The 27,981-nt window shown below is 38.0% G+C and overlaps 1 pseudogene; it reads right to left on the minus strand.

Annotated features, from left to right (window-relative positions):
- On the minus strand, window positions 1-27,659 carry LOC141638669 (calpain-type cysteine protease DEK1-like; annotated as a pseudogene).
- Window positions 27,660-27,981: the final 322 nt, after the last annotated feature.

The following is a 27,981-nucleotide window of genomic DNA, read 5'->3' on the forward strand; positions in this document are numbered from 1 at the left end:
TGCTACTCAAAAATGATTATATTAACAGCGAAATATTACAACGAATACAAAATTCGGCTTTAGACAATAAATGGCTGCTATCAAACCTTCAAAGCCACTATGCTCATTTGCAATATTTCATCAGATTAAATCTAATTACATCGTTGCATATTTACCCCATGTAACTCCATTTACAAGAACTCATGTACAGTTGTGTATCCTCTGCGAACCCTTTCCAAAAGTGACATCATCTGGAGTTGGCAACCAGAAGCACTGGCTGATACCCATCCCCCATCCAAGCAAGTGATCCGAGGTGACTTACCCAAGGATGAAGGGCCAGCTTGGCTGATACAAATTCTGTCAAAGACAAAACAACTATTAACATCTACGAAAAAAAAAAAAAAAAAAAAAAAAAAAAAAAAAAAAAAAAAAAAAAGTGACCCAACTGTCCAAATTCAAAAACAGTCTACGGTTCTGACTATGAAAACAATGTATTCTATAAGGAAAAGGTTACAGGTTATACCAAATATGGTTCCTTCAAGTCAGTTGACCAGCTCGCTTGTCATGCCTGGACTTGAACTTCAGTCATACAACGCCCAGTAGGAGGCTAGGATCTGCCAGACTAGGTGATAGTACATCATCTAATGGAGTGCAGTTAAAAAAAGAAAAAAAAGAACAAAATCTTGCGCTATAACACATCCAATGTTACAGATGCCTTCGTAAATACAGAAAGAACAAAAGGCGCCTCTTCCCCTGGCGCAATTGTTGTAGGTACTATTGTATAGCCCTTGGGATCAGGATCCAAAACCATTTCACATGATATTTCTCTGGAATTTACGTAATCGGTCCCACCAACAGATTCATGCAAGTAAATATTATAAGCTGCCCGGCGTCCACGTGTTTTGAGTATTCTCATTCCTATGTAGAACATGGTTGAATTATGACTTGATTGGTAATTCCTGAAACCAGCTGAACTTCGCGAAAAACTCACCCCCTGAAGAAGAATGATATCAGATATCTTAAAGAAACAAAATATTTGTAGGATGCCAAACGCAACTAGCCAACTACACTCATCAGGTACCAGGCACCTACATATAACAAAAATAAAATAAAACAATTATTCTCGGGGTGCAAAGAGGGAATTCATACCTGCGTCAGTGTGATAAAGACATGTATTGGAGCTGATGCATCTGTTCCAGTTGCCTTCAGGCGGAACTGGGGATTCTGATGCCATGTATCATAATCTTGGCAACCACCAGCACTATATCCTCGCCATTGTCCATGGACTAAATAACGCATCTCTGGGGGATACACACGGCAGACATATATAGACCGAAAATGAATCTGAAAATCTTGCCAGGACATCCAGAATATACCTTCTTTTGACTGTTTTAGAAGCAAATAAAAGATGAAAATCTTCCAGCCCATAAGAGTAGGTAAATGAGTATAATATCACAAAATGTAATCTGTAGCAAAAAGAGACCTGAGGTACATGCTTGAGCTTATGTTTCATCCTATCTGTCCACTCAGGCGATGAATCTGACCACGGTCCATTCCACTCGACCTCATTTGCCCATGGGTTCCGAATTTGAACAAGCTTATGACTGTCTATCTCTCTAACCTGCAGCATTTACAAAAGAATAATAATCACCGTCTATGCCACCAGTATTACACTCAATAATTTGAGCTACTCTTCAAATAGAACGCATATTACAACCATGGCAAAGACAGGAGTTTCAGTGACCTGCAATATTGAGTATGCATGCCCTTGCACAATACCACTAGCAGAGACATGAACGTCAGAGCCAGATGGGCTTCCAGCACCCAACAGAAACCCTTCCTGCTTAAAGCGCAATAACTGAGACCACAATCTTCCACTTGCTAGATCAATCTGGGCCTGTGCACTTCTCATGTCTATTTCTTCACCGGCTCCTCCTGTGAGATCTACCAAAGCATCTTGGACAAGCCCGCCTTCTAAAGCCTCATATGAACCATGCAACTTGGCATATGCCTTTTCCAGCACAGAAACCCATAATTCATTCCCCTTTCGGCTAGTTGCAAATGCAGGTTTTCCAGGCGCTTCACATGGAAGCCAATCATCAACGATAACAGGCACCCATTCACCCTGAAGATCATTCAACAGCGAAACACAATATTCGAAGGTTGAATTGAATGTTCAAAAATCAGAAATGAATCAACAAAACAATACCACGAATTCACAACAATAAGTAGGTTCTAGCCGTAAGATACAGCATGGATTACCCAATTTTTTAGAAGCATAATTCATAGTTACAAAATATCAAGGAAGCCAGGTTTAAACAAAACAGATTATCGAGTAACATGGTTAAATTCATGGAAGTATAATTAATGGTGACGAGCATTAAAGCATTCTAATAAGATTTCAACAATCTACGTAGAATAATATCATCAGGCAGCACGAGTTATGAAACCGCGATTTAAGTCAACTGAAAGTCTGAAATGTCAGGGGAGACAGCAAGGCGAATGTAACCCACATATCCTTGATCTCAGTAAAGTACCAACTAGACTTGTAAAAATACACAATTTTCCAATCTGGAAGATAGCTCGCACATTATTCATTCTTCCCTTTCATGTGAGTCCCATCAACCGTGACCCCTAAATGCACCATACTGCATGCCATCAAGTCATGTATGCATACATACACCACATGTCACCACTCAACAGCTGCATGTCCATGTAAGATAAACCATAGTCACAACCACTTCAAAGACTATGCATGCCCGCTTCACAAGGGAATTCATTGTATACACTCCCTTACTGAAGTCATCTTGGTCCATATCTCCACGGCGCTTCTTGGGCTACCAATCGCCCAAACTGATGACAACCCACTGGACCCAAAAACCCCGACATAGCACATTCAGGCTACACTGATGTACCAACATTTGTTTTTAAGGGTAAACAATATAACTATCCTAAATAGGAGGATAATAGGATGATAATATAGGACCATCCATCAATTTACTCATGATCTCTCTCTAACATCCTCCATTATTTTGACTTGTTGCTGCAACTCCATGACACAAATTTCCACTATTTGTGTATAATATTTTCATGTTTGAAAATGGACTTTCAATGCACAAGGTTTCTCCGGATAAATAGGACATAAACAAATAATCAAGTACACATAAACTGATTACCTGAATACAGAACCGAACCGTATAAATTCCCTCCTCGTTGTAATCTGGGGTAATAATCACTTCTTTTATACGAGAGACTTCAGCCAGGACAGCAACGGCACTTAAAAACCAACAGTCACCCAAGTGTCCCTGACAATTCCAACAGCGTGAGTGAGATTCTAAACACAGAAATAAGACCATTAAACCCTCAAGGTCAATCCTCTTTTGAATAATCCTACTAAAGAATAAAGGAAGACGGAAAGACAAGGCTCAGACCTGGCACACATCAGACGGGTTTGCTGGACCAGAAAACAAGCATGGCTGAGAATTGATCCTACTTTCCTTTACAATTTTGTAAGGCCTCATCCATTCGGAAACAACCTAAATAAACCCGCATTGGTCAGCTTTACTACAGACAAAGTAGCACCACATAAGTATAAGATCTCAAAGAGTTACCTGCAGCTTTGAAGGAGGGCTTTCCGGATCCACAAATAAAGATTGGTCATTTGGAGGAAATTCTTCATCTGTAAAATGCTCTTCTCCTCTGGCAGCAAGAGCCTCTTTAACAGCCATTTCAACAGATATCATCCGTTGATTTATCTCTTCCTTCGTTTCTACCTTTGGTCTCCTAAATTTCCTAGACACAGAATCCACATCAAGCATTACACTCTCACGACCAGACCTCCTTTTTCTTCCACTAGAGTATTGTCCATCAAAATCTATATCATCCCTATCATACAGATCCACATCTGCAGGATCACTATCCCACTCATCAACCTGCAAACATTGAAGGCAGCTTCTTTGTCAAAAAGCTTCCCAGCCTTTCAATTTATTCAGGTTCTTTTGGAAGGCGTAATATCACCACATAAATTTAAAAGCTCAAAGAGAGGAAGAAAAGAGTGAAGACTATCAAAACATACTCTAGAAGGTGAATCTGTCCATTGACAATTTTCTTCCAGGTGATCAACTGCATTATAGTCAGGTAAGCCCAAATTTGCATGAAGAGAAGAAATCTCATCTTCACTCAAGCATCGTCCCCAGAGAAAAACATCCATTACATGCATTTTGGACTCAGCCCCTTCACTATCTGACCTTCCGAATGTATCTGTGTCAGTAGGCGGTCGAACACCAACCCAAACTTCTGTTCCTTGCTCCCAAATTCCATTACTCACTTGTAATGGCAATCCATTTAAGTAGCCATCAAAACCACCATCAACAAAGCATGTTGCTTCACCCAGGTCAGCATCAATGGTCAGTGTCACCATATGCCACCTGAGGATGAGTATTCATCAGGACAAAGTTGTCAATTAATTACTACAGCAACCGATAGATATAACAACTACCAAGAGATATGAGAAATAAGGGAAGAGGAAGACAGTGAAGCTTATAAGGTGATAAAAAAGGAAAGCATCAATATACACTGGCACTAAGAAATACATCAAGATCATGTGATGTTTGTGCAACAAAACAGGCTAATATCGTATGTAACACAGTAACAGTCATCAAATACAAAACTACAATTTATAAGGAATGTGCAACATGACAAGTGTTGAACAAAGACTACCAGTTTATTGTTGAGGGCAAACCTTGGGCAACGAGCAAGAAACCAAGGTACGTGTTATCACGTACAGAGTACTACTTTAGACAGAAAACAAATTATAAAAAGAAATTCAAGTTGAATGACTAAAAAACAAAGACTGCAACGCGGGAAATGCACAGTACTCGACAGTGGACATAATTCGACCATATAAGAATCCAGTTTAGATGAATAAGGCCAACTGGTGAAGGTAAATAAATAACAGGGATGGAATATCTCAATCTAGGTACCTTGTCTATGTTTTCCAGATTTGTAGGACAATAACTATCCTTTTTAAGTAAATGCCTGGAAACCATGTTTATGTATAGAGGTTGTTTGGTTGGAGTGTTTCAGGAAAGGGAAAGAGAAATTTGCCCATTGCCCTGCTTGGTGTTTGGCTGCCTGGTTTTTCCTTTCCCTTGACCCATTTTCAGAATGGGTCTACCCCTCATTCCACCAAATCCATTCCCTGACCCCCAAGGGTTTCCAAAACCCTTTCTCTAATACATCCACCCTCAACCTCCAACAACCACTAGCTACATCATCACCACTGTATATGTTGGCGCCCACCCTCCTCTCCCCCAGCCGCTTGCCTTCCACTGGTGATTCTCCCACTCACGGAATCCCCTTCCTCAGTCCCGAAAACACCAGATCTGGAGTTTTCAGGGGGTTGGGGAGTGGATTTCGTGGGTGGGAGAGTGATTTTTTAGGGTTGGGGTGGTGGTGTTTTTGGGGCTAGGGAGTGGATTTGGTGGGTGGGGGAGCGATTTATTAGGGTTGGGAGTGGTGGTTTCAGGGTTTGGGGGAGTTTTTGAGGGGGGTGGGAAGCTGCTGCGCATGGTGTGTGTGTGTGTGTGGGGGGGGGGGGGGGGGGGTCGTCTGCAAGTGGCAACAGCGGGTGGCAAAGAGTTGCCCGCGACATATAGTCCGAGGGGTGTGGTGGGAGTGGCTTTTAAGGTTGGAGTTGGTGGTGGGAGTGGCTTTCAGGGTGGAGTCGGTGTTGGTTGGATTTGGGGTATTCCCTTTCAAGTTTCAAACAAACAACTTAGGGCATCAAATTCATTTCCCCTTGTAACCCTTTCCCTTAGTATGAGCCAAAGGGCCCCTTAGTGACCTAAGTTTCTATAATACATATGAGCCCCCGTTATATTCCTCGAAAAATAAATATAAAAGTATAAAACTAAATCAGCTAAAGAGAGTTACTATATAGAGAACAATTTTAGACAAACCTCCCATCTGCAATACAAGTTCCACAGATGCTCCACTCTTTGGCAACAGCGGTTTGCCTATCACCTTTTGCAATTAGTCTGAGCCCAACCTGACCTGCTTCAATCCCTTGTTCTGATCCTGCTACTAGGAATTCCCAGCAGAGCGTCTTCTGAAATTCTGTACCTAAGAGGCAAACAGGTCCCGAGTCTGGCTGAATCATTACTGCTACTGAAAAAGTGACCTTTTGACTCTCGCATAGACTTGGATCTAGATGTCCACAGTGCCTCCCAATCGCTCTTGGTTCATCATCAAGAACACAAACGGCACCAGATACTCCAGTCTGTCAACAACTTTAAGATTAAGCTTTTTCCAGCCCACTAATATGTCAAAATTAAGACCATAACTACGTAAAGTGCAAAGTTTGAAAAATGAAAGATCAGTCACCAAATTAGAACTTCAGGCTCCTATATCAATTATGACACTATCAATTAATTACTAAGAAGTGAAACCAGTCTCTCGAATTAAACAGAGATGTCCACAGAAAAGGAAGTTATCAGTATCTGACATTACCTGAATTGCCCTGCGTGATAACTGAGCAGCACGAATGCGGTGAGCGATATTAGAAACCCTTTCTCGTGCAAAGGAATTATCAAGAACTGAATCACCACCAATAGCACGAACTGCAGCAGCCATAGCAGCAGCGTCACGGCTTCCAGCGTTGGGGATAGAAGATAATAAAGAAGCCTCAATCTCCTTCCATTTACGCTCTTCTTTTTCCAAAAGGGCTTTCCTCCTCTCCTTGCCACGGCCCTCCTCTTCACGTCTCTGAATGAAGATTTCTTCTTCTATTTCCTTTTCTCTCAGATAGCTGGAGAAGTACAATAGCATGATAAGCAAAAACTACAGAGGTAATAAAACTCAAAAACTAATTAGTTTCAAGGAGCTTGATAATCGACCTCTCTTGAATGAGTTCAAATTGTCTTCGATCCTCTGGCATCCACTTTTGAATCTTTTTAGCACTTAAATCTGAGCACCCAATACTATCAAGAAAAAGTCTCAAACGGACTTCGTCCTGAAGAAGTATGGCCAAAGTTAAAAATCCTGATTTGTGAAGTCACTATTTGAAAAAACCGTAACGAAAAAGAAAAATAAATAGTTAGGACGCCTCTTACCTGCACTCGCTCTGCTTTTGCAGTCAAACCAAACAAAAGAAGTAGATATCCACCAAACTTATCCCACATACACACCCATTCAGTATCAATAGCCTCTTCTAAAGCCAAGATACGAGCATGAGTACATAATTCCCTGCGGTGCCCCATATCACTGGTGGGTTCATGCTGAAAGTTTAGACAGCTACTAAATCTGGCGAAGAATGCACCAGCAGCTAACTCCTCATTTCTCAGACGATCTCTGAGTTTCATCACATCAGCTCTTGGGAGCACAAAATTTCCAGCCCTATCACGCATAATTGTTGGATCACCAACTAAAAGTGCAGCTGAACTTGCAGACCTTTGCGGAGCCGAGTAAGTTCCTGAAATCGCATTACGGGTCTGCACATGCAGCACATCCAGTTGAATAGTCTCAAAGATAACATAGGTGACACTTGAAAATATTTTCTTGAAAACAGGTTGACAAGACGATGCGATATATATGATAACTGAGGTTCTCTTGGGCTTCTAATATATCATCAAGGGTTTTCTCGTGATCTAATGATGATTTCAGATATGAAGCATCATGAGTGACTTTAACAAATTGTCCATGCATACTAGACATATTCTCCACTAACACAGATATATTAGCATTAGACAATCTTGAAGCCATCAGAAAACGAATAGAAACAAGAAATGTAGTGATGCTTCAGTTGAGCTTTCTCAAAACCCTATTATCTCTCAAAAACACCTATTATATCTTTATCTTTAAGGGGCCAGCAGGCCACCATCAATCAATTTTTGTGATGGCAAGCCCCAAAATTCAATTTGAGCCCTAATGTTACTTATATTTAGTATCAAGATAGGAGGAGTGGGTCATAGGAATCAAAGTCATTTGTTTCTCATTAACTGCTACAACACTGCAGCTTTAACACGTTCTAAGATGTTGGCAAGGAAATATGATGAGACATTTAACGTTGAGCTAAGGGTCAAAGTATAACAACCCGACTCGCCACCTTTATAACACAACCCCAATAAGATGGGAAGTGTACCTTTGGGCCCATTATTTGTCCTCACTTAAGCCCAAAAGCACAAGGCATTGTTACTAAGTGGTGGGTGGAATCCCTTATAAACATATCACAAGCTCCATATTTTCCCGATGTGGGACAGCTTTCCTCTCATACTCTTGGGGCATTACACAAAGAGCTCATACTTCTGTTAAGGTGTCTTGGTTGTAATAGTTATGTATATACTTGTGAATTTATTAATGCAACAATCCCTTCCCTTTATCAGGAAAAAGAAGGTAGAGGTAATCACAAACAAAGACAAAGTTGCATATTTTTAAGAAAGTCTGTCAGGCAAAACTAACCAAATTCGTAAGTACTCAATATGGGCTTTTTTTAGCCTTGACACAAAAGACGTCATACTGTAGCCGTCAAAGATACATATTCTGCTATCCAGCAGAGAAATCATTAGTCATACACACCTTTGTGGCAGATCGAGCAATTGCTTGAACAATAGTTTCTTTGCCAAGGAAGTGAACAGCATCCTCCATCATCTGCACGTCAAAATATGCATGGATTATGCCAGCCAAAAACAAACTTTGTAGTCACAACAGCTTCTAGGAAAAATTATATTGATAGATGAAAATATGGACTGATAACTACATCAGTAACGACAGAAATGACTACCTAAAGAAAATCCTGCTGAGTTCAAAATCCAGAGACGTATAGTAGGGTACAGGTATATAGACTAGAGAAGTTATCATGATAAATACAGGAAGAAAAGTTTTATTTAATACAATTGATATGACAGAAGACATTCCAAATTAAACTTATACACTTCAGGCGGGATATCACTAGGAGGAAATGATACAGCCAACAAGAAAATAGTAGGATACGAGTGTATAGACTACTCCGTTTGTAGTGTTTCATACTTCCATCTGATTGTCTACCTTTTCCTTTTTGAGCCGTTTTATTTGATCAGTTATGTTTCCAAGTCATTGACATGTCATATATTACCCCCTATTTCTTGGAAGTGCCCCATTTGCTTTTGGCACAAATATTTAGGGAGCAAGTGGGTAGACAATAAACAAGAGTAAAATAGGAATGATGAAGATTAATTAGGTGGTCATGAAATGTGTTACATTAATTCAAGTTGTAAGGGTAAAACGGAGATTAATAGTGCCAAATACAGAGAAATTGGCCAAGAACGAAAACTATGGAAGATCCAAAAAATCAGAGGGAGCAACTAAAATACCCATTAATTATTTTTAAAACCTGTCAACAATGTTGTCAGGATCGGGATCCTACTTTGGATCGAGGAGCGGTGGTAGGATCGGATCGCAGGATCGAATCGTAGGATCGTAAGATCCTACAAATAGCTTGGATAAACAAGTTTATGTAAACAATTTGGTATAATATGTGATATATAATGTTAAAAGTTTATTTAATGACATGAAAGTCTTAATAATCATATCAATATATTACATATACCTTTAATTTAGAGTTGTAAGTATAGAAGAACAACCAACTCACAAATTTGTAACACAAAAAAGCATTTTACGATCCTGAACGATCCTACCATCGATCCTACACGATCCTGACCGATCCTATACCGATCCTACCGCCAAAACGATCCTACGACGATTTGAATCGTTTTCCACTTTTTGGATCGGATCTGGATCGCGATTTTAACAACAATGCCTGTCAATGTGCTAAAGGTCCCATTTTAACTTGGGTATAATGGTAACATCTTATCTTACATCTATATATAAACTGGGTTGAAACGTTGTGGATGCACCACGTGGCGTATACAACCTTAATTACACGCATTAATTACAACTGATTATTAAATATGAACATAATAAATGTTGCATAAATCTCAGCAGATTATTAATTATAGTTTATTATGTCATTTATTAAATTATGCTAAAAACGTATGACTTGATTCTAAATTTTTTTTTTTTTTAAAAAAAAAATTGATAAAAAATCTAAAATGTAAATCATTACGTTTATCACGAAAAATGCTTTCAATTGAGTATCATTACGGTTCGAAAGGATGATTCATGTCAGCCGACCCCAAATCATTTTGGGATTAAGGCTCTGATGTTGTTGTTGTTGTTGTTGTTGTTGTTGTTAAAATATTTTGATATATACTTCCTCCATTCAACTCCACTCTACCACTTTACTTTATCACGTTTGCCAACGCGTGTTTTATGTGGTAAATATCGTTAGCTATGTATTTGCAAAAACTATAAAAGTTAGATATTTTTAAAGCACCCGTAAAGACGAATTAACAAGATTCCACATGAGTATATTTCCACTTATGTATTGAGAGAAAATTGAAATTGAATGTTTATTTGTGAATAGTGTAGAAAAATGAAAGTGGTAGAGTGGAGTTGAATGGAGGAAGTATATATATATACTGAACTTATAAAGCTGAACTGAACTGAACTTATAGGAGCTGAGCTGAACTAAACTTATAAGAGCTGAACTTATAGAAGTGGAGTTGTACTTGTAAAAATTTTACGTTTTATACAAGTTAATTTTTTTTATATAAGTACTACTATACATTACAATAAAAAATAAATTACATATTACATTTCTTTTTCTAACCATCTATTTTCATATTAGCATCCTCCTCGTCACTTTCATCTTCATCTTCATTTTCACTAACATCATTGAATCCATTGTCTCGCCAAATGTCTTTTACTATGTTACTTCGTACCTTGTACATACCTTCCTTACGCTTACACTAATTTGTTAGATGTTAGATGTTAGATGTAGAAGAAGATAAGATGTAGTATGTGTTTGACTATTTTACTTACAATAATTTAGTAATTTGTGTGGATGTAGTTACTACGTTTTTTTTTTAATGTGTATATGATAATTTTAATATTGAATTTTTTTGCATTGATTTTAATAAAAAGCGTACTATTTTTTTTAATTCGCCAATATTAAAAAACGAGTATGAATTTATAGTTAATATAAGTTGTATGAACTTGTCTAAACTGAACTTAACTTATAGGAACTGAACTTATAGGAGCTGAACTGAACTGAACTTATAGGAACTGAACTGAACTTATAAGAACTGAACTGAACTTATAGAGGCAAATAGAAGTCCAAAAGAACAGGGCTTAAGTAAGAAAACTCTTTTTGAGAAAGTTATAAAACTTAGACCATTAGATCCATCCCAAATAAATATCTTTAAAAGCCATTGTATAGTATTTATTAAAAAAATAATTACTAAAAGATAATTTTTTGTAACATGGAATAATGAGCAAATTATATTGCAAAGAAATGATATACATATAAGAGCAAAATACAAAACAAGATTTTAGGAGTTCTTAAATAGTGTGAAACAAATATGTATGTACATTGTGATAGCGAGTGGATTTGAGTAGTCACAACAACCGTAATAACTATTAAATACAATTGTGCTATAACAAACATGAACAAGTAGAAAACATAATACATCTTGTTATAGTTATTTCAATTAAATATGTACACGTCAAGTATAAAACATTGATTATGCCTAACTGACTATACTTTCGTTTAAAAATAGTTTTAATGTTGTATTTTAAATACTTTGAAGTTAAACCTAAAAAGATTTGTTGACAAAGTTCAATCTATTTTATTTTATAGGCTTAATCTTAAACAACATTATATATCGACTATATTTTATTTTTTGCAATTATACTAACAAAATATACAAACAGGCTGTGCGAAGCACGGGATACTATCTAGTATTAGCTTAAAAGTCATCTGATCCCACTTGCAGTTGCATGAAACTCTCGACTCTCCTACAACTTTGTGCCCAAAGCAAACAATCAACTAGAACTAAAGGAGTATAACTTGCATAAAAAACCTGGCTTAGCAAATAAACTTGCATAGGAATCTCTGATCATGCAGATATGAACAGACTTGTTAGATTTTAAAATATGTAAGCTCTAGAATAAAACAGTGAGTTTGAAAATAATCATTTTTAAAGTATAACCTTGTATATTAAGCATCACAGGTTATATTAAGCCTCAAAGGTCTGAACATGACCAGGTTCAATAGGAGATTTAAGAGTTTCTAATTGTTCAAAACGTAAAAATTAAGCATCACAGGTCTGAACATGACCAGGTTTAATAGGGGATTTCAGAGTTTCTAATTGTTCAAAACGTAAAAATTTAAAAACAACTTTGGTAAGGTGATACCAAAGTTCCTCTAATTAGCAGTTCTGGTCGTATTATAAATTACAAGAAATTAGTGTCGAGAAAAAGGCACCTCAAGAGTTAAACAGGGACGTGAGACGGCAAATCCAAAGGATACAACTAGAGTAAGTGCTGATACAGCAGCTCCAGCAAATGGCGGATATATATTCAGACTGGCTACAACACCCCATCCCTCCGTTGCCAAGGCAATGCCATAAAGCATAAGAAAAGCAACACTGTAATGGAAATAACATTGCACGAGGCTCGTGAGAAAATCACCCAAAAATAATAACTTAATAAAAGCTAAAATAAACATGAAACCACGAAAGAACAGGACAGACCTGACATTTTTCCCGCAATCTGCATGAGCATCATACACATACACAGGAAGCACCCTTGGAGAATACACGACAATAGGTGGTGAAAGAAGAACCTAGAAAATTGCGAAGATATGGGTGATGAAACAGACAATTGCATGCAAACAAGAGACACATATGTCGCAAAAGGCAGAAAATAGACACGGATAAACCATGAGAAGGAGAACTAGTTTCAAAGCAAGCTTACAGTCAATGCTCGACCAGCAAGAAGAAACAATAACGAAAAATAACCAACAGATGCTCCTACAAAAGGCTTGGCTGGAAACCATAAGACAATATAAGTACAATAATAATAGGAAAACCATATCAAAAACAATGTTTGCAAAATCTATATTGTCTCACCTTCAAACAACCCAACAAGAAATGCTGCCACAGCCAAAAGGAATGCAAGAAGACAAACAAAGAACATCTGTGCCCGGGTTAGGTAGAAATTATTTGAAGCCCAGAGGTGGATAGCACCAATAGCCAGCACAACTGAAAGAAGGACCAAGAGAGGTGCCACCCCTACCTGTGCAATAGAAATGCACAAGTTAGAAAGTCTCCCTTTTCGATCTTTTTCCTCCAATTTTGTTCTATACTCTGTTCACCTTACATCGAAAACATAAGCAGACCTCTAAAAGAACGTAACTCACCGTCCATGGTTTCACCATAACAATAACAGCTGATATAGCACAGAGCAAAAGAAAAAGACCGATTCCTATAAATATATAGACGCCACGAGAGAGACTCCATTCATCATCCTTCCTACAAGAATATCATTACAGAAGATCAATATTCCCTAGACAAAGTTCAAAATCTGCCTTCCAAGCTAAATTTGCCTACCATTTATGCAGGCCAGTACACAACGAGAGAAAAGCAGGAATGCAAAGCAAGGGAAGTAACGCAGCAAGAAAATCTCCACTTGTTGGTACATGATCTATCCTAGACTCGGCTATCTTCACATAAGATACACCACAAAACACGACGAGAACAACTGCAAGAAGTCACAAGAATAAACCAAAGTGTAAGTGCAGAAAAGGCAACAATAAAGTTTGTCTAAAGAGTTAAGAGGTAGTTTCCTTACCAGCAAACAAGATCAAGCAGATCGCAGAAAACAGAGAGAATCTATATGTTGCAAACCAGGATATAACTGGCAGCATACCCAAGACAAGTAATGCAATAGCAGAAGCCATGGCCCAGCCAACATAAGTAGATGACGCATATGGAGATATATAGCTTTTCTCATCACCGTTCCATCCTTTGTAGGATAACTCTTCTAATGGCTTAGCAGATACAATAACACCAAGAGATATGACAGATGATATGAATATAGCTGCACAGACAATGAGTACAACACCCTGAAAAGCAACAAATAGATGTAAGCAAGTTATAATGCTATACGCCACCTAGTTCATACTCCCTCCGATCCAGACCAAAGGTAATACTTACTATAAACGGGCAATCCAAACAAAATGTAACATTCCTTATTTGGCCCACAACATTACCAAGTTGTCCTTATACCCATTTGATATTTACACAAAATGCCATTACATAACCCACCTACCAACCCACAATTACATGGCCCACCTATTTTTTCCCTCTTTACCCTTACTTTTTCCACCTTTTCTTAAATACTCCATTTTCCCATATGTTACCTTTGGTCTGGGTCGGAGGGAGTATAACAGAAAATCAGTAAACCAGCACTAAATTTCCCACAGCAACATTTAAATATTCAATAACCTCTGTTTTCCCAAGAGCTTGATGATTTCCACTTCGGCTAGCTGAATCATCTTGCCGGACCCAAAAACGATAACCATTGCGAATCCACAAGGGAACCGCAAAGGAAAGGCATGCCACCATAAGTGGGATAGTCAATGATAAACCAAGAAGAACAGATGATTTACTGCAGGAATATCAAGAAAATAAAACATTTCAAATTATTAGAAATCACAAGGGAACTGGAAATGAGAGGCATGCCACCATCAGTAGATAGGTTACTCCAAAAACAAAAACAAAAACAAAAAAAAATATTGAGAACAGAACTCATTAGCAACTACTTAACAGCATAATGTCTCAAGTCCCAAAATAATTTGGGTGGCATAATCCAGAGATAAATAAAAAAAATTACAAGTACAGATAAGAAGGGTTTTCTGATACGGTAACAAAAGTAGCAAGATCATAATTTCACGATCTATAAGGAACTCTGCTTACCGAACAGAGCCTCTATGATGATGAGAAATGGTAACAAAAAAAAAAAGGAACTCTGCTTACCGAACAGAACCTCTATGATAATGAGAAATGGTAACAAAAAAGAAGCCTTGGTCCCAAATTGGGGTGAGCTAAGATAAACTATCCTCAACTTCGAGGGAATTCTAGAAACTAAAGAAGGACGAGAAACATGCAGATAAATGAATAGATAGAGATGAAAAATCTGAGAGCAAATCGACATAATTAAGTGACAATAGCAAGCAGACCTTCCCTCGTAATTAACCTCCCTGCTAATCTGAGGGGGTGGTTGGGTTGCATGATGGTATGGGTTTAGAATTGGGAGTCAAACTAAGGTGCTATAGAGTGGAACTCCATTCCTAATACCATGTGTATTCTTTAGTTTTGGTACGACGAATCAAATAATAATTAACATTTATCTTATTACTTTTAACTATATATCTATGTAACGTAACTATTTCAAACTGTTATGTTTAGCATCTTGTAATACTTATATACACCAGCAATAATTTTCTTATATATTTTGTGATCATCAACTTGTAAACATTATGGAAAATAACTTATAGAATTGGGAACCATATTTAAATTATGTAGTTTATTATCGCAGTACACATTTTACTCATTTCAGATACATTTTGGGTGATACTTTCCATTTGCATGCCCTTGGCTAAAATTATGACTAAACCTAATTCTCTCGATTTTTCACCGCACAACCTTTCAAATTAATCAAAATTCTTCTATTAACAATAATTTGAATGTAAAAACTTATGTTCAATTTCTTAATTGTATACTTTTGAATCAAATTGAGGTTTTTTTGCTTAAAAAAATAGTTAAATTTGGGGTTAATTTTTGTTGTGTTATAGGGGGATTGGTTGGTGGTGGTGGTGGTGGTGAACAGGCGACTTAGGTAGGGACGGCAGGCTGAGGCGGCGCTAGGTGACGACGTATGCAGTGGCTGGCGGAAAGCGGTGGTCGTGGCCCGTGGATTCTCTTGTGAGAAGGAGAGAGAAAGAGGTAGCTTCCTTAGGGGAAGCGAACAGACTTGCCGCCGGTGAGGGGAAGGGGGAGGTTGTGGTGTCGTCGGTGAATGCAAGGGGGAGAGGTGGCAGCTTCGACGGAGGGGGAGTGAGAGTGCGACATTATCGGGTGTGGGGGAGTTGGATGAGGAGTGGCGATGCTTCGTCCAGCGACGGCCGTCGTTTTCCGGTAGTGGGAAGGGGGGCGAGTGGAAGAGGAGGCAGTGGAGGAAGGGTGGTTATCAATGGGAGGGTGGTGGTTGGTGAAGGGGAGCAAAATTTTCTTTTTTTTTTTCAAGTACAGTACACAATAGGTGGGGGAAATGCAAAGGGTAAAATGGGGAAAAGTGTACTGTATTGAGTAAAATACGTACTACGAAAATCAACACCCTTAAATATACCTATTCAATAATGACGGCAAATTAAAACTATTCAATAACGAAAATCTCTAAACATCCAAATTAAACAATGATGTTCAATCATCACCCAAAATGACAACGTATTTGGATCCGCTCCAGTTACTGGACAGGATTCAGACTCAATGATAACAAAGTACTATTTGCAACTAAATTTACATACATATAATTTTGGAAGTAGACAGCATAACAACAGTTGCCTAAGTTTTCTTTTCAATCATCTATTTTTACAGCACGTCTCCCTTAAGATATCAAAACCCTGTAGGTTTGAGGGATCTTCAGATCAACTTAAATTAGATCAGCATCATTGAGCATTAGTTATTTCTCCATAATGAGTATAATATCTTATATCTATATTATTCAGTATCACGTGAGATACAAATGGGATAATTATTCAGTAGAATGTGAATGAGCTTAGTCAAATTCATATTATTTCTCCATAATGAGTATAATATCTTATATCTATATTATTTCAAAGTATTGCAGTCAAATCAAGAACCAGTGATCCAACTCGTACACTTAACATATTGTTATTCAGATCAAATCAGTTCAAGTTGGAATTAGTCCTCTAGGCAGATTTCAGTTCCTTGTTTCAACTTACACTGATCCAGTTTCAGATAATACAACTCACTTTGGATCTCCGATTGGATAACAATTAGGATATTCAGATCAGTATTCTGGGTTCAGGTTTGTTTTTCAAGGTCTAGACTCTAGATAAGTGTATCAAATTCATAATTTCCTCAACAAAACATTCGTATGAGTTAACCTCACTGCAAGCCACATATTAAAAAATTAATCAACAATATGACGGAAAAGGGGTATAACTTGCTATGTACAGGCTCAGTAAGATACCTCAAAAAGGAAAGTAGCAAACCAACACCAGTGCTCAGCAGCCATGCGAAAAATCCACACTGAAACAGAAAAATGACATAGAATTAAAGATGCTCACAAGAGTCAAAATACCGATATGCAAGTACGCAACCAGCAATCAAAGAACAGCGAGAGCATTTCATCCAGCTACACAACAGCTTCAAAATTGATATTGGAACTCTTGACTCAAAGAAGCAATATCATCAAAAATAAGAAGGATGTTTCATGCACTTGTAGTATCCCTCACGTACCTAGTCAGATACTCACATTGTCATATTTTTTCCTCAGGGGTGATATGAAAATAGGGTCACACTGACATAAAGCTGGACCTATCTCACCACATCACCCTAACCAAGTCTGGCCCCTAAGAATGCATGTAAACCATTATTTAGTGCTCCTTAATGTGATTTCAACTTTTGACTAAACAAGCTATCAAGTAACCACCAGGCCTAGTAATCTTGGTTATGGACAATAGATCATGGATGTGACACTGTAAAGCCAAAATGTAGAAATTTTCACAGAGCCGGACAGTGAACACACAATATTTTTCTAGAAATCGTATCCATGTTTAACATAGACCTCGCTATTAATTGAAGTAATGATTGTCTAATCCAGTACTAAAAACGCTAGCATAGGAAATATACCAGAAGGCCCCAGTCAAAAATGATACTCCCTCCTATTCATTCATTTCTCCCCTCTTTCCTTATTCATGCTAGTCAGATTTTCTTCCCTCTTTCCTTTTTTGTAAACTTTTGTGTGGTCCAAATTCAATTGCGTGTGGGATAAGAGTGGGGTAGAGTGTTTCGTGTGGTCGAAAATCATTTTCTTATTTCCTGAGCAAAAATGATAAGGGAAGAAATGAGTGAATATGAGGGAGTATATTTAATACCTATTTTGCACTGTGGAATCACTTGTCTTTATAAATACAGCTCTTACAGATGGATGAGGAGTGTAGGGATTATACTTTTGGATCACGTGGAACATGGGCCACTTACAAACATACCATTTGAAGATAGGAAGGAGAAGAAAGTTCAATGATGTGAATTTTCATGTCCTCTCCGAATTGCCTCATAATATAGAATATTCTTGTGGGATGGTCAGTTACTTGGCCTCTTAATGAGAAAAGAAGTAAGGGTTCTAAAAATGATTTTTAACATAAAATAAACAATTTTGTAATTAGACCTCGTACGAGAATGTTTTATCTTCACTCCTTGTTATTTTATGCATTCATTAATACATAAAAGATGATGGAAAACCGACTAAGATGGTTTGGCCATGTGAAAAGGAGACCTACGGACGCACCACTTAGGGGGTTGGTTGGAGAGCTGGGGAACAGAAAAGGTTGCTAGGGGTAGAGGGAGACCAAAACAGACATGGCTGAGAGTGATACAGCACGATATGAGATTTCTCGGGCTTGATGAGGGAATGATGACGGAGAGGGCACAATGGAAGGCAATGATACATGTGGATTTTTAGTATTTGACGTTATATGAAATACTTTATGTTTTTATTTAATTTTTGGAAATTTATTTGTTCTTTTGGGATCTATTACATTTTTTTACCAACAACTTTCTTATATATTAATACTTGGTTCACTTTTAAGGTATTTCGGACCCTTAAGTTTTACTTCGTTTTTTAAAATCGTTTTAATCTTTATTCTCGGTTTAAATTAGGGATGTCATTGGGGCGAGGCAGTGGTGAATAGGCTCCCCGTACCCGTACCCGCCAAGCAATTCTCGTACCCGTACCCGCTCCACCACCCATGGCGGGTACAAGTTTCCATACCCGCCCCGCCGAGTGAAAATCTAGACCCGTACCCGCCCCATTTACCCACCAACCACCTATATCATAATTGTTGCGATACTTTTTTGAATAAAATGTAGTTTAATCACTATGAATTTCCTTAAATTTTCGTTTTTATATTTCTAGTTAATAAAAAGCATTATAAGAAGTCAAAATAAAAAATATATATTTTTTAATAATTGGTGGGTAGGCGGGTATTAGGTGGGTATGACTTAAAACCCATCCCCGCCCCACCACCCATGGCGGGTGGAATTTTAATTTTAGTACTCGTGGGTTTAGGCTGAGCAGGAGTAAAGACCGAGGTGGGGTCGAGATCGATAGAGGCGGGGAGTATTATTTTCGATGGGAATGTTGTTGAAGGGTCAGATTTCTTCAGATATCTAGGATCTATTATTCAAAAAGATGGGGAGTTAGACGGAGATGTGGCTCACAGAATTAAAGTGGAAGAGCGCTTCAGGGTTTTATGCGATAAAGATATGCCCCAAAGATTAAAGGGAAAATTTTATCGCACGGCAATTAGGCCTGCCTTACTTTTACGGTTCCATTGGGCCGTGAAACATTGTCACATTCAAAAGATGAGTGTGGCGGAGATGCATATGTTGAGGTGGATGTGCGGTAATACAAGGAAAGATCGATTAAGAAATGAGGTGATTAGGGAAAAGGTAAAACTCGCGCCACTAGAGGACAAGATGATGGAAAATCGACTAAGATGGTTTGGCCATGTGAGAAGGAGAACTATGGACCCACCGAGGCTGGAGACTTGGAGAACAGAAAATGTCTCTAGGGGTAGAGGGAGACCGAGACAGACATGGTTTAGAGTGAAAGAGCACGATATGAGATTTCTCGGGCTTGAGGAGAGTATGATGACGGAGAGGGCACAATGAAGGGAAAGGATGCATGTTGTTTTTTAGTATTTGCTGTTATTTGACATATTTAGTGTTTTTATTTAATTTTTAAAGAATTTATTTGTTCTTCTCTCCTTTATTACATCTTTTTTACCAACCACTTTCTTATATATTTTACTTAGTTTACTTTTAAGGTATTCCGGATCCTTAACTTCTACTTCGGTTTTCAAAATGGTTTTAATCTTTATTCTCGATTTAAATTTTAAGTTTTTTATAAAAGAAATCCAGAATTCGATTTTTAAACTTATAAGTTTACCTTAGACTTTGTATTATGTTTCGCTCTTCCTTTTGTTTTTCATTTTTCCCTTTTCTATTTTTTTTTTTGCATTTTGAGGTGTGCGTTCACCCATGGACGGTTCTAAGGGATGATTCATGTCAACCGACCCCAAATCATTTTGGAATTAAGGCTCTGATGTTGTTGTCGTTGTTGTTTGTACATGCCCCACCACCCGCGAAAGCTCTACCCGTACCCGCGGCGGGTGCGGGTCGATACCCGCTTTTACCCGCCCTGCTGACATCCCTAGTTTAAATTCTAAGTTTTTAGTAAAAGAAATCCGGACTTCGATTTTAAAACCTAAAAGTTTACGTGACTTTTGTATTATGTTTCACTCCCCTTTTGTTTTTCAATTTTTCTTTTCTATTTTTTGTTTTTGCATTTGAGGTCTGCGTTCACCCATGGACGGTTCTAAGGGATGATTCATGTCAGCCGACCCCAAATCATTTTGGGATTAAGGATGTGATGTTGTTGTTTATTAATACATAAATAAATTCTTACCTATACAAAAAAAATGACCAAGTAAAGCTCTCGAGAACAATAGAGCAATAAAATGACCTTATCAAAATGAGCAATAAAATGGAGTGATTTCGTAAAGTAGTATTCAATATAAAAATAATCATTATTCTTATGGTATTCACTCAAAATATTTCGTGTTTCTAGTATCCATGTAGGCTTGGAATTAACTAACCTATACTTTTTGCATGCGAAAAAATTTCCTAATTGCAATGTTCAAGTAAGCTTAGTAATTTTTTCAGATTTATTTCACTAATACAAGTCCATTGTTTTCTTGAACCTCATAAGAGTTAAAATATCACGTAAAAAGGAATTGAAATTTGTTTTCTAACTTGCAAGCTATAAAAGGATTTCCTATATCGAACGATATCGAACGATTCTATAAAGCTTAAAGTATAAACATTTATTTTCTTGATTACATTTAGCCAAACATGTTCCTCTATAAATTATATATATAGATTCCATTGAAGTGTTTGTATAAGAGTCACTTGGTCCTAGATGTACTCATGTACCTCCAGAAGTTCTAACTAATGTGGTAAGAAAATAATAACACTAATAATATCATAGTAAATTCAGTTAGGTAGATTTATTAAAAATTACCCTGAATCTCCTTCCATATGAGGCCTACGTGATGAGTACTGTTAAAATACTACGGATAGGAATTGTTGTGAAGTAAAAACAAAAACCAAAAAAAAAAACTCAGGTTAGGACGTTAGGTATGCCTAAAGCCTACAAAAACACTAGGATAGGTTATATATTTAAGTGAATACAAAATAGAGAATATTGTTATTAACTTAGGATGTTATTACCAGATACGAAATCACTCAATAGAATGACGTTCCTTAAGCGAGTCTAGTTGAAATGCATGCTAATGCATAATTAAATTACCCTTTTGAATCTTGGCTATTCACAGCCTTACATGTATATTACATCTGATGTGTTGGGTTGTACATATTCTCGTATCTCAGTATATGACAATTTGAACAAACTTACCGGCATTAATTTCCAAGATAAAACCATAACTTAACTTTTAGATACAGAATCGGGAATTTTGAAGATGAAGTTTGGTGTTATAAGTGTTGGTTACAATTTTGAAAACTCGCATTTTTATCCTAAAAACTTACGTGAGTATCTGTTAAAATAATACTCCCTACCATCTGACGTGTTCTTCCCATTTACTTTTGGTACGGTATATAAGAAATTTTATAGCATTGTATTAAACTAACTAAAACTCACAATTAACCACACTAATTCTGATCCCCTCCCACAAATCTCACCTCCTCTCTCTCCAGCAACAATCTTTCTTCTACCCCGCTGCCAAAGTCGACGTCATTCGACCACCAAAGTCAAATAACCGATGATGTAAATGAGATGTCGGGGAGTACAAATTTAAAAGAAAATCATGTCCAACTGGCAGTCATATAACTTGGAAGGCGTGAAGGAATAAAGTGAGATACCTTTCGGGGAGTAAATGAGGTTGACATATCGTCAGCTTGCAGGGACCGCATATAAGCCACTATTGAGCAGATAACAGGTGATAACAGCAGCACACAGATTCCAAACTCAAACTACAGAATTTAAGCTTAGATTTCAGGAAAGCTCTACATTCAAATTTGAAATAAAAAAATATAGAGGCAAGAATGGTTAAAAGTGAAAAGGTGAAATAGCAGCTCACCTGTTGATGAGTAGCATTTACAATTTTAATCACCCTTGGACGGAAGAAGGCCACGACTACTGTTTCTACAATGAAAACAAAACTAAAAAGAACCCATGCTCGCTCTGGAGTACCAGCTGCATGATGCCAAAGTAATCTTGAAAGTTGCAACCATTTTTCTAGACCGTGGAGCCTTAACTCTTCAGATAAAGAAATTTGGTTTGGCAAAGCATCAACACTACTAGAATCAATAATAGTAAGATCTGTGTTGTCACGATGATCTCTATCAGCATCCAAACTACTTCTTTGAAGTAATGCTAAAATTGTTGGATCCAAACTTCTGTCTTTCAACATCATCGCAAAATTTGGATCCAATCCTTTATTCTGCAATAAATTTGTCAGTTCACGGTCGCCTTGTTTTGCCTTCTTCTTAAGCATGGCTGCAATCCTGGGATCATTTAACTTTTCCTGAAATGCAAGAGCTATATTTAGATCTGGAAGATGATTCACTGAAGTAGATGTGCTTGACTCGTAGCCTTGACTTTCAAGACCACCACTATAAGCAATGACCGAGGTGTGATCATAGCTCTTCTCAGCAAGGGAGGGACCAGCATCAGGATCTTGAACAACAGAACGACACGAACTACTACGCAAAACTAAGCTAGGCCTTGCACTATCCATGCTTTTTTCACTGTTAATTCCCTCACGGGAGCTTGTGGTTCTGTGCAAAGTACTGCCATTCCAGCCACTGGTATCCCCAGTACAATGCACGGCATTTCTATTGATAGCTTCCATTCCATGTCCGAGGTGACCCACTTCAGTACTGCTGCTATGTTTCATACTTGAGCCGCATCCTTCAGAAGAACTGGACGAAGTGTGATTCTCTTTCCGGCGAAACCCCTCCCTGAGACGAATAACTGTACTCTGCAACGCATCTCTTCTTGCAGCTGAAGGATTTAACAACAAGTAGATGACGACAGATAGCAGCTCCTAACAATACAGATGCCATAACTACATAGCTTATGCAATGTCCCAAGTACCTATAAGCAGAGAAATACAAATGAGATGCAATCATCATCATCACTTCTCACGTGCCCATAGAGATGCTCCCACCAAAACAGAGTCGAAGGGGTTGGAGATACGTAGTCTTTTACCCCACAACTCGACAAGGCTACAACATCAAAGGGGTTGTTTCCCAAGTGACCATCAAATCAAAACCAGGAAGGCCGTGTGGTTTTTCATAAAAAGAAGGGAAAGCATAAGGGCTTTACAAATCACATTGATTCAGTCCATTTTATCTCAGAGCCAAAAGAAGAAGAATTTACTATGCATGAGATGTAATTATAAAAAAACATTTAAAAATGAAAATTAAGCAAAGCAAATAATACCACCTCATGAATTCATGAAAAAAAATACAGATGCTAACCAATAATGTACTCCAAAGCAGATGAGGAAAGCACGAGATGCGCCAGCAATGAACAGCGCAACAACGCGACTTTCGAGAAGCTTGAAGCCGTATAAGCATGCCCCCATATTCCAATCTGCGCCAAAGTCAAGAGCACAAGAAATCGCATCCAAATATCAGACCTATTAGAAACAAAGGCCCAACTCTTAACAAACACCAGAAGGCATACCAAGAATTACAACTGCGGCTGAAGTGATGGATCCTAACCAACGTGCCTCCTTAGCCGTCAACCCATACAATATTGAGTAGACAAGAAGTACCAGCAATGATAGAAGGTAAAGAATCCCCAGATGTGACGCCCTGCAGATAGAAGTCCACAATCCAAACACAAAATGAAATCCCATCATCGTGATGCACAAATCCAAGCATGACATTAGATGCACCCCTTCCCGAAGAAGATTAACTATTTACAAGATCTAGTAATATCACCTTTCCAGACAAGTAAAAACAAGTGAAATAGTTGCAAGAAAGTCTGATGGAATTAAGAGCGAGCTTTTAAATGCCTTTAGTGGATGTGAAAACAGCCTGACTAAGCAAGTCAACATTAAAACAGACAGAATTAATAAGGACTTGCCTACTGGATTGACGAGGATATAGATCATTTGGATCCGGAGGTTCTGGCAAGCAAGCAACAGGGCCCACCTCAATACAGTCAGAGTACGCATATTTGTATGCCCTCCTCACATATTCATCCACATCCAAACCATTTCCTGACAAGGTTTGCACAAGTAAAGATGTGGACAAGGCATAAATTCAACAACTACAAAGTAATTATAAAGACACAAACAAGAGCTGACGAATGCAAAACCGCAAATACTTAAACAAAATATAAGTTAATTCTAGCCAGCCTTGAAGAAATTACCATTGAATAGCATTCGACATATAAAAAGCATATTGACTGCCAAGGCAATAGCAGATACACCAAAAAAGAATCCTGAAGGAGAATATCGCTCTGATCCACTGGATCCTGTTGTGACATACACAGCACAAAGCTCATAGGCACAAAGTAATCCAACCCCGAGAAAAAGAAGAAAAGCAACAGCCCCTGTCAGGATAAACCGAGAAAAGAGTCAGATGAGAGAAGCAGAACTTCTTCAGTCTCTTCGTATGAAAAGCCGCTGTAAGAACATCAATGCCATAAATAAATAAATAAAACATGTCACTGAATAAGCAGAAACATAACCATTAACTAGAAATAAATCTGTACAGCATAAAATAGTTATATGATTATATCACTCTTCACAGCCAATCAGCTTTTACATGAACTTTGTATTTTTAATTTTCATCTTTATTTTCTGCACATGATCAGTACTTCTAGCTTCTACGTATTAGGGGTTGCTTTTTTTTCAACAATTAAATAGATACTTCTAAAGAAATGAAGAAGCAAAAGAGGACAGGGGCTCTTAATTTGCAAATACACAAAGAAGGCCGGTGTTGTTACAGAAACATCATTTAAATGGACTTAAAAGCACTGCCAGCTCTATCCCACAGAGAAACTAGTAAAACAACTGAATCCCCAATTATTACCAGAGTACGCATTTTTCTGAAGAAGGATGTAAATGATCTGAGTCGGCTCGATGAGCGCTTGAAAGTCGGCTCGATGAACCCTCAGAATCGGTTTGGTCAAAGCTTGGCTCAAGCTCGGTCAAATCGAGTTTAAGTTCAAGCTCGGGCCAAACTTAACTGAACCTGAGTCGATCCCGAGCTCAACGAGACTCCCATTTAGGCTCATTTTTAGTTTTTTTTGTGTAATTTTAATATTTTTTAATTATATGTTATTTTGGCATTTAATCATTTATAATTATATTCTGGTATTTTATAATTAATTATATTTGGTTTTAAAAACAAATATTTATATTTATATTTATACTTAAAAATGAAAATAACATAATGACTAGCTCAAGCTTTTTCCGAGCCGAGCTCAAGCTTCAATTTTTATACTCGACCAGCTTCGAGCTCAAAATTTCAAACCGATTCCCAGCCCAATCGAACTCGAGATCATATCAGCTAGTTTACACCCCTTGCTGAAAAGTACAAGAATTCAGCTCCAACCAGATCCACCAAAAAAAAGACGGACATCACCGCGTATCTCCAAGACAACTTTCCTCTCGTAGTCCTCACCCTCAAAAATTAATGCCGATTAATCACCGGAAAAGGACAAATCCAATTTTCTGGACTAAATCCAATTAACCACAGCCATGAAGTGGGCAGCATCACAATGCAGGAATAAATAAATCCTGGCTCACAATATTTCCAGCACAGAACACACACATATGGACCACTAACAGTAACAGATTCAATGAGGGAATACATACATCCGGACTCCATATATTTCCAGCACAGAACACACACATATGGACCAAGAACAGTAACAGATCTACACCTTTTAGGGCAATCTATATGTTCATTCTACCCAAAGCCATAGACCAACAAACCTCTGACTTTTACTGTAACTTTGGACTTCCGTATACCTTTCATGACTATGCTAGTAGTAGAAGGAACGGATTTAGTGGGCATTGCCATAAAGGAACATGAATGCTTACTCCTAACATCGGATGTTTTCATCAATTGAGCAGTATCTCATATAGAAAGTAAGACCACTAACTCACACAAGAAGACCTTGGCTATTGAAGATTTCAAGAATTTTCTCTCATAGAGATAAATAGTTGTTTTCCTGATGTCGGAACATATAGGTGACTGAACAATAAAGTCGCTTAAGCTTATTATAATCCCAATATGTAGGCAACTAGGCATTGTCTCCTCATGCTAACGAAATGGGGTAGGCCATAGCTTTTGTGGTTCTACCAAATCAATATTGGTGAAGACTGGAAGTGGAAGAGTCTCTTATGTATGGGGACCAAGTAGCGTAATTAGAGACTCGGTGAAGAAGGGAAAAGTAGAAGAAAAGATAGGAAAGAGAGAAAGTAGGGAAAAGGAAAGACGTACGGGAGCTCTGCCATTGGGTTCTCCACCAAAGCATTATAGAATAAAAGGCGAAAAGCAAAGCAGTTCCAGCCATAATGAGAGCCAAGCCAAGGAGATCTCTGCGGAAAATAAGAATAAACCAGGAACCGGAGGCGAGGAGGACGAGGAGAGGGGAGACAACAATAGTCCAAGCAAAGAGAGTGAGAGAGGCACAGAGGAGAGGGAGTCTGGATCCCTGAAAAGAAAGAGGCCATTTTCTAGCGAAGATCCAACTGAGGAAGACAAAAGACTAGTGTTAGCAAAGTAGTAAAAGAAAGGACAGGGAAGGAAGGAAGGAAGGAAGAAAGGAGTACGTACCTGTAAAGACGCCAGGGGCGCCAATTGACGGCCCAAAGAAGAGAGAAGGAGGAGGCAGCGAGGAAGGCGAAAAGGGAAGCGGATACTAAACAGGCAACAGCAAAGTGGTGAGCGTGATGCTCCATTTATGGTTGAATTAGGAATATAGGTGAGTGAGTGTGTTGTTCAAAGCATAAGCTGCAACAAGCAGCAGCAGCAGCAGCAGCAGCAGCAGCAGCAGGTACTCATCCCTCCACAGTCCACCACCTTAATTGTTAATTCAAAGCTAGGGTTTGGTAGTACTAGTCAGTCAGTAATCTTCCTTTCCCCCAAAATCAAATGCAACAACCAAGTAGCGTCCTACTGCTACGGAATGAATGAATACGGAATACCTACCAAATGAATGAATGAATCCAGATGAGTAACTCACTGATTACTGCTACTATTACTAGTAGCTCAACTCGGCTTTCCGCCTCACTAATTAGTAATTAATTGACGATGGGGTTCAAACAAACCCAACAAACCCAACACCTTAACTCAACTGATTTAATTTTTCAATTTTTCAATTTCAGAAAGAGAGAAGAAGAAGACGAAGAAGAAGAAGAAAGGTAGAAAAGCGATAACGCCACTACCAAGTACGGAGGACTACAGACACACTAATTCACAATTTGTTCACACTTGACATTACCTCCACTTTCTACTTTCTACTACCTACTGCTCCTACCACACTTTACCTTTACCCCAACTTTTCTTTCTTTTTTCTTTTTTCTTTTTTTAGGATTTCCAAAAACACTTATAACCTCATTTTGTAAATGAATTTTAAATTTGCCCCCCATAACTCCTCCAAATATACGAAAATTTACATTGTTAAATTTGTCATTTACAATTTATATAATCTATTTTCGTATTATCTTTTTACAAAAAGTTGTAACTATTTATTGTGAGAATACAA

This window comes from Silene latifolia, unplaced genomic scaffold (genome assembly GCF_048544455.1).
Source record: "Silene latifolia isolate original U9 population unplaced genomic scaffold, ASM4854445v1 scaffold_212, whole genome shotgun sequence".
Classification (NCBI taxonomy): Eukaryota; Viridiplantae; Streptophyta; class Magnoliopsida; order Caryophyllales; family Caryophyllaceae; genus Silene; species Silene latifolia.